Consider the following 9,395-nt stretch of genomic DNA (forward strand, 5'->3'; position numbering starts at 1 on the left):
TATACAAGTTGTTGATCTTATTTGAATGGACCGAGGAATGCCAACGCGTGTATGAGGAACTGAAAAAGGCTCCGACCATGCACCAATTCTACGAGCCCTAGATTGGACACTCACGTTCCATGTGCACATTGACACTTCGAAATTCATCGTAAGAGCATGTTGTGCCAACTTGGTGAACACAACCTAGACTACCCAGTCAGTTTTGCTAGTAGACAACTCATTGAGACCAAAATGAATTACTCAACAACGAAGAGAGAGGGTTTAGCCATGGTATTTGCTATAAAGAAATTTTGGCATTATCTTATGGCTATGCCTTTTACCTTCATTGTTGACCATCAAGCCCTATTATATCTTGTTAATAAATTCTGTGCTACAGGACGCATCGCTTGATGGCTACTTCTGCTTTTAGATTTTGACTTCTCCATGTGGTGGTACATAAAGGGAAGAAAGACTTGCTTGAGCATGGACTAATTGAATGCCCAATAGAAAATGCTTGACTTAGGCAGCTCATCCTGAAGATCCAACCCTATTAGCTAATAGCAAGCCAACTGTACATGTTGGGGCAAGATGGGTTGCTGTGTAGATGTGTGTGTGAGCATGAAATGCATAACATACTCACAAAGAAACATGGTGGAATCGTAGGAGGACACTTCAATGGAGACACAACAACCCACAATGTGCTACAATCCCAACTGTGGTGGCCCACTCTTTTCCAAGATGCAATACGATTCGTAAGGCATTGTGATGAGTGCCAATGAACTAAGGTCGCTATTCATAGGGATCACATGGAGCTAACCCCAATCATTGCACGACAACCCTTTGAGAAATAGGGAATTGACTTCATCAGACCCATTAGTCTGGCCGCATAGTATTCACAAGCTAAATATATCATTGTCGCCATCGACTATCTAACGAAATGGGTAGAAGCATGAGCTATGAGAAAAAATGATGCTAGGACCACTGCCAAGTTCTTATGGGAGCAATTGATCTCACAATTTGGCTGCCCCATGGAACTTGTTAGAAATCAAGGCACACACTTCATCAATGAAGTGATAGCTCACCTCCTATAATCCACCTTCCTAATCATCCATCGGAAATCTTCACCTTATTGCCCTCAAGAAAATGGCCAAGCTGAATCCACAAATAAAATCTTGGTGAATGTCTTGACCAAGGTAGTCTCTGCTTCACGTAGTGTTGGGATAACAAGTTGATGGTAGCCTTGTGGGCCTACCACACAGCTTATAAAATAGTTGTGGGTTAGACTCCCTTTAGGTTGACATATGGAACTAAGGTAATTCTACCCTTAGAGTTCTTTATTCCTAGCTTGAGGATAGCCCTTCAAGAGCGATGGGATGGGAAGGAGGCATGGATAGAATGCCTGGTTGAACTCGAATGCTTATTGGAAACTCAGCTTCTAGCCAGCCATGTGCTAGTAGGCAAGAATGCAAGATGAAAAAGCTGGTTTCAAGCAGCGAGACTTTGAATAGGGTGACTTAATACTAATGTACTCAGTCAAGGGATATAAACAAAAAATGAAGTTCCGGGGGCTAGGTTCTTTCAGAGTTTGAACCATTAGCCAAACTGGCAATGTAGAACTTGGAACTCTAGAAGGTGAGAGCATAGGCTTCTTCAATGGCAGCCGCATAAAGAATTACTTCCCTCCTATGTGCCCACTGCATGAGCCTCCAATGCTAGAATCCCCTGTCAAAGTACAAGTAGCCATTATCACTGAGATGGACAATGAGGATGAGGAAGCTGTAGAACCAGCTTACCTAAGCATAACGGCCACTACCAAGCACACATGCACCATCACTGCATTGATTGATGAGGGAGCTGAATTTAGTGTCTTAACTCATGATCATTGGATCCAAATTGGCAAACCACAGTTACAACCCACTAACGCTAAGCTTTAGCCATGTATGGGGCCCGATCATACACACTCTTAGTGCAAGGCTACAGTTTCTATCCAGTCTAAAAGCATGTCGATAATTTTTTGTGTGTTGCCCAACACTAAAGATGCACGCACAAAGTCACTGTTAGGACGAACCTTTAAGAAGTAAGCTCGTTACAATGTCGACTATAAGTCTCAACGTATCCACCTAAATGTGGGTAACGTCCGCATAGTTACAACTTTCAGCAAGAGCGGTGTGACTCCTTCCAAGTCCGCAAAGCCACTAGTAGAGTCACCCACTGTCAAGTCTAAGGAGGGGGGTCGTGACTCGTCACAACCAGCCAAGCCTCAATGCTAGCAACCCATTGAACCCAATGCTGAAGCCCATGAACCCTAGTTTAAATGGGTACCTAAACATTAAGGACTGCCACCTAGGAATAGAAATCCACGGCCTCACAAGGCTAATGATCCACACTTGAAACATAGGAGGCCAAGACAAAACTATAAACATCGAGGTATGATCAAGCCGCAATGGGTCCCCAAGACGTTATTGCAAGCGCAAGGCTACTATGCGAGTAACATTTGGATTTGGCTACCTAAATCCAAAACAACCAAAGGCCTTACTCAAACACCACCCTCAAGCTTGACCACACGAAACATCAAGCCAAAGACACTCAGGTTACAAGAGAATTTGGCCACTAAGTCCATAGAATCTCCAAAGCCTAGATCAACATGGCCTAAACCAATCTATTGCCCAAATCTGCAGCCTGCTACTAACAAACCACCCAGTTCTAGTCCTGATGATTTCCCTCAGACCTCAGAAGCACCTAGTAGTGTGACAACTGCAGCTACAACCAAACCCATTGAACATGAGGCCAAGCTACAACCTCAGGAGCAAACCAAGCAATAACCATTAGCTGCTAAACTCTCTAGTTCTGTGAAACCTCAACCACCTACCAGCCTTAGATCCTCTTATAAGTGGCAATCAATTCCAACCTTGGCTTGTAGACTTAGCTAAAAATACGTAGGATGACTTGGTTGCTTGCCTTAGATGCTTGGATGTGACTTTCATGACACTGGCTAAAAGCTACGATCAACTAGACTTAGGCCTCTTGGAAGGACCTATAGCGACGGAAGTGCAAACACTTCCTTGCTCTCGGGAGGAGTCGGAATTTGTATTCATTAAGGCTTTCGAAGCAGCTAAGAAGTTAGTTGCAATTGAGATATCTAGGGAACATGCAATCAGACAGCGTCTCATTACGTCGTATAACAAGAACACAATCATCAACACAGACCATGAAATCGAGAAGTTGAAACACCTTGCTAACAACAACTCCTCTTTCTTGTGAAAATGGTACGCTCTTCGATTGCAATGGGAACTAGAGGGATACCAAATAATGACCAATGCTGAGCAGTTATGCGCAATCAAGGCATTAGAATACGACCCAACCTGTGTAGCTCCAACTTCACATAGGGTGTTGACTACCCTCTGTAAGTGACCCCTCAAAGAACACATTAAGGGATATCCTTATTTAGATCGCATTCTCACTGAGGAGATGCATGTTCCTAGCCGAGTGGACTCCATGACTTCTTGCTTACTTAATGTCCTTACCTACATTATGCATGTAAGCATCCATCCTTTAAACATGGACACCTATGCTACTTTAGAATATAACATGAATTTCTATGCTTGGATCATGCGAAAGTAAAAAACTAAGATTGTGTGATGAAGGCCCTTCATCCTCTAGCCCTTTAATCCTAGGAAAGGTTCTTCTTATTTTAGAAGGGGGGAAAGGTGAATCAAACCAAACTCATAAGGAAAAAATTAAAGGAAAAGCACACATGGGAGACCTCAATGGTAAGATGAAACAACTTGTGATTGAGGAAATAGTCAATAATATTTGAAATCAATAGACTACTTGGAGGAAAAGTCTAATTCTGTACTAAAAACATTTTAATTTTCCAAGCATGAAGTTTTTTTCTTCTAGCAAGTGATTTTTTTGAAAAGCACTAATGACAAACCATGGCTTATAACAGAAGCCAAAGATGTCACAACAAGGCCAAGCCCATCACCTTCCCTTTACAGAAGAGGAAAGAGCAAAGTACGGCCTCTCCCTTGAAAATTAGGAGTACAATCAACTTAGATTAGGAGCATTCACAACATCGAAGAGGTGGTAACCAGTGAGGAGGCTATCAGGAGGATTGTAGACCAGTGCAACCTCGCCAAGTACATTGAAAAGTTTGAACAAGATCTTAACCACACTAAGTGTGTGGAATTCACAACATTGAAGAGGTGGTGACCAATGAGGAGCCGTCAAGAGGATTCTAGACCAGTGCAACCTCGCCAAGTACATTGAAAAGTTCGACCACACTAACTGTGTGGACTTCTTGAGGACATATAACCTCGACAAGGAGTGTGGGATAGTATCCGTGGGAAGCATAGAAGGAATCAAGTAGGTGTAGGTCCTGCTCAGTAAGGCCCCGGTGGAGATGGTGTTGGGATTGGAACCGAAAGTGGAAAAGAGGAAGAAAAGAGATGTCTATGCCATGTTGAGGATGAGAAAGGAGAGTGTCTTGACAAATGATGGCATAAGCATCTAGTACATCTGCAACACGAAAGTTAGTTTGCATGCCAAGGTGATCCACTCCCTTTTCTCTAGCCAAACATACAACTCGCTCATGCATAGAATCAGTGTACCCATGCTAGATGAGGTGGATTGGAATGGCTACATGCGGAAGACCATAGACCAATCAGCTAAAGCACTAGCCCTTGGAAGCAAACCGATGGGTGGAGAGTCCCTAGCATCGAAAGGAACTGACAAGAAGAAGCCTTCATCCAAAGCCTTGTTTATAGGATATGGAGCAATTTTGACCACCCTTATCCAAGAGGCGATAAAAGAGGCACAAGATGGAGAAGAGGGAGTAGATGAAACACCAAATAGGTCACCCCCTCGTCATGACAAAGAACAATCAAGTGAGAGGACGATTAGTAAAGAGGAGGGAGAGCAAGAAGCTCAATCTAGTAGAAGGAAAGCAAAGACGCCTAAGAAGACGACGATGTAGAAAAAGCAGGAGGAAGAAAGGAAGAAAAAGGAGAAAGCAGACCTATAGAAAGCCAAGAGAGAGTCAAAAAGAGCCAAGAAATAGAGGAGGATGAAGGTCGCTGAATAGGAGGAGGATTTGAGGAAGAAGGAAGAGGAAGACATTGAGTTGGCCAAATGTAGGTCAATAGAGAAACAAGGCGAAAAAGGTGAGATGGACACCTTGAGCTTGAGGAGAGAGGAGGGGCCAGGTTCAAGCACTTAGGTACCTGAAGGCACACCAACCATTGCGCAGGAGGGCAAGGGAAAAGCTCCCATCCATCCCATTCCACCCCTCATGGTGCCTATCTCTGCAGCAATGACAATGCCCACCAGAGCACCCGCACCCTAGCCATGGGGTCAATGCCACTAATGTTATGGCATGGGTGCAATATTTCATCAACAAGAAACTAGCTCAAGAAAAGAGCATGAAAACCTCGACTGTAGGGCAAAAAAGACCAGCAGCAGCAATAGATACCGAGTCAAGGCAGGACCCTAAGTGGAAAAAGGTGGGAGCCTTCACAACTTCCATCCCCACAATTGCGATGCCACTTGCTAACTACAACAAGTAGGTTGCGAAGCTACTCTCTCAACTGGAGAAGGCCAAGGAGGAAAAGAGAATAGCTGTGGTTGAGTTGGAAGCTGAAAAAGAGGGTGTGGTGGCCTTCTAGCTGGAAAAAAATTGACAAGTGGCCATGTGCCAAAAAGAAACTAGTGAGCTAAAGGCCAAGCTTAGCACCAAGGAAGAAAAGAAGAAAACCTAGAGGCAATAGAAGATGAGAACCAGGAGCTAGTTGTGCTACAACGTGACTACAAAATCTTGATACTGTAGCACCAGGACCTAAAAGCTCAACTGCAAAGAGTCCAACTAGGCATGGAGGAGCTGGCTGCAAGAGAAGTAGAAAGAGAGCAAGAACAAGAAGAGCACCACTGAGAGGTTGAAGACCTGGTGGTCAGGGTATTCCTGGAGATAGAGAAGTATGAAAGGCTCGAGAGAGAAATCAAGCACCTGAAAAAGGAGGAGGGGCTTACCCACAAGGGGAAAGAACAAGAGTCGATCATAACGGCCCTAACACAGAGACAAGGGGAGAGCTTCGAAAAGATGATGAAGAGGGCCGAAGAGTGAGCAACCCACAATGAAGGGAGGGTGAGAACCGTGGTAGCTTCCAAGCGCAACAATGCGCCTTCTTGAATACCCTATTGGATGTCACACAAGAAGAAGAGGGAGAGTCCATAGAAACCATCAAGAAGAAGCTGAAAATAGCACGCAGAGCCCTGAGAGCAAGCTTGCAAATGTTGCCACAACCTGTGGGAGTTGGCCCTAGCCTGGAAGAGCAACGCCACTATCTCCTGTTGGTAGGCCTAACCCCACAAGAAGTGGATGTGCTAGGATTCATTGAAGAAGAACAGCAGGAGCCAAGACAGGAGGAGGAGACATGCATGAACCTTGAAATGGGACCGTATGAGGAAGAGCTTATCCCACCGCCTCCTTCCCCATGGCCTAACGAGCAGCGACACATACATACATCTGTAGAAAGAAAGACGGTGTTGAGAGAAAGGAGAAAACAAATGGTAGAGGAAACAAGAAGAAAATGGAATTCCAAAGGAGTAAGGGCACCCTCGGCACGTATCCCACCATGTGAGGACGATGCCCCAACAAGCTTCCATGCTGACCTTGTGATTTGGGAGAGGCAAGAAATGGCCAGGAACCCCTTCAACTTTAATTTCCAATTCTCCACCACCTTGCATAGATTTTTTCCCATCAAGGTGGTGGAGGAGGTGATTAATATAAAAGGCAGGCTTGACGAGAAGTGGCTGAAGGAGAGAGAGCAGAACCCCACACTATGGGGCATGGAAGATGCAAAATTTTTGCAAAACAAAGTTTTTGAGGTGCCAAGGTGGTCTATGCCTGGTTAGGAATGCCAACCTACATGGAGAAGGAGGATATGTGACACCAACATGGACACTTGGATGGCCTTTTGCAACACTCAACCCTTCGACAGGAACAACCCAAACTTCATGCCATACCCTCAAAGGGTGGGAGGGGATTTTGAGTCCAGTGTTCATGGTCACTATGACTTCCCGATAATTTACAATCTACATTGTACTATATATGAAGATGCCCTTGTTTTAACATTAGAAAATTGTATAGTATCCTAATCCACTTCATCAATGAGTTCTCTTCATGCCCCAAACCTGCCTTTATTGCCACTTGTAATTACCTTAGATTACTTAGGATACTCCTTAGGCAAGACCCCACTCCGCAGGAGTGTGGCCTACTAGTCCTCCATTTTGATCCTAATACTATAGATAGTTGCATGATGGCTCGACTAATTATGCAAGTTGCTCTACTACTAGTTTTTAGCTTAGCTCTTCTAGAGAATATGAATGATATCCGCTTCACTTGCTGCAATCATCCATTCCTCTCCATCACCACCCTTCAAGTCTGCCTAGATCTCAAGGGGTATCTCCAAATCTACCAATTCCCCAACAAATCTATTTAGCCTCCTCTGCCTCACTCCGATGACGAAGACTAACTTCTGTCATGACTATGTAACTTTTCCAAAAAAGAATAAGAAGAAGAAGAAGAAGAAGAAGAAGAAGAAGAAGAGAGAAAAAGGAAAGAAAGAAAAAAAAGGCAAGAAAGTACAAAACAAAAAGACAAACAAAGGGAATGGAAATGGAAATCACACGAAGACACAACAAGCTACACATAGATCACAGTCACTGCACCTAGGGGTTCTCAAGTTAGGCGCATCCGGTGGCCTCGGTTGGCTGGCTCCATGTCTTATCCCCTAGCCCTTTTGATTTCCCACTACACATGATAAGGGCACATCAAGCACAAGAAATACCTAGGGAGGACACTCACCTATGGTTAGACCTGTCGCACTAAGCTACACGCATCGCACCTCCCTGATGCCCAGAGACTCCCAGTTCCACCACAGCAAGAGCACAATGCACCACATGGTAAACCAAGCACAACCCCAGGTAGTGCATCTTCTTTTCAAGAATAAAAAAAGGCCCCAATCACCAACTCCGAAGGCCCCATCATCCATGCAATGTGCTCCCAGCCTCCATCACCTTAACCCGGTGATCCATTTCTTCAGAAGCCCAATTTTCCTTGAGACCCCATCGACATTGACTCACACATCTGCCCTTTCTCATCAAACCTTCATCAACTCAAAATCGCAAGTGTCTTGGAGCCAACATCCACTTAAGAATGGGGTCATCTCATGAGACAATGACACCATGCAAGCGAAACAAGGTAGAAGCAAACTGAGGCATCCCTAGTCAAAAAGTGAATGAAGAAGCTCATTTGGAATAGTGTAGGAGAAGGCAACCATGGAGGGCCAAACGGCGGATCCGCCTAACACCATATTCAATTTTAAATATGGATCCGCTCATCAGCCTCCCTCCACATAAGGGTCCATCTAATACGATATTCAATTTTAAAGATGGTGTACCATGCCCGCTCCTCAAGTCGTAGGGTACGTCCTAGTAGTCCATCGAAAGATATATCTAGAAGATGCCACCCGGCACTCCCAAGGAATGACACGGGGTTTGCCAACTAGGGTCTCTCGACTTTGTCTCGCAACAAAACTTATCCGGCCGTTCCCACTAGGATCGACCTAAAGTCTGGGTTCCTTGTAATCGGGTCTTCCTAACAGCCTTCTAGCGTCGGTCTACAACTGCTCCACTTTGTGCAGATACAACTAGACCAAAGCAGACTCATATTGTACTTAGTCCAAAGAGAATGGGAAATGAGAGGGATGCATCGCTCGACCTCTCTACCTGTAGGGCATAGTCCCATTTCGGTCCCCTAAAATGGTATGAATCAGGTTTTTAACTTACAAGTAATAAGGTCCTTGTCTATCTAACGTTCGCGTCAAATAAATTCCATTGAAGAAAGCTCTCGGCTAACCGAGACCACCCTACCGTAGGATGGACCCGATGGACGTATCCACCACGCTTCCCTTGGCGATTGTTTTAGTTATCTAATTACCTACCACATTATGTTTGACACATAAAAGCAGCTTCCTTAATTAACCCGTTAATCACAAGTTCCTTTACGTAATTTAGGGCACAGACACGAAGACAAGATAAAACAAGATCAAACACTTCCTTAACTTATCTTCAGATTAATGTTTGTCTCCCGCCCATACAAAAGAATTAAGTGTCCCTTTCTGCCTCCGCATAAATAATCCTTCCATATCCCGGAATACATCAAGTATCATGCCCAAAGGCTATCCCAGCAATCTACACGATTGCTGCTCCAAGTTCCACCCGTATACTAGTACATGGGCCTCGAGATCCCATATCAAGTCATGTTGCCCTCTTGTGCGGGATCTAGAGGTAAGGAATTTACGATCAAAGCCTCCCCTGGCACCCAAGTGTCCTCCCGCTCCAAGAAGCACCCACGGAGA

Source organism: Lygodium microphyllum, chromosome 11, assembly GCF_053477565.2.
Source record: "Lygodium microphyllum isolate KBCC chromosome 11, Lygodium_microphyllum_v1.1.10, whole genome shotgun sequence".
Classification (NCBI taxonomy): Eukaryota; Viridiplantae; Streptophyta; class Polypodiopsida; order Schizaeales; family Lygodiaceae; genus Lygodium; species Lygodium microphyllum.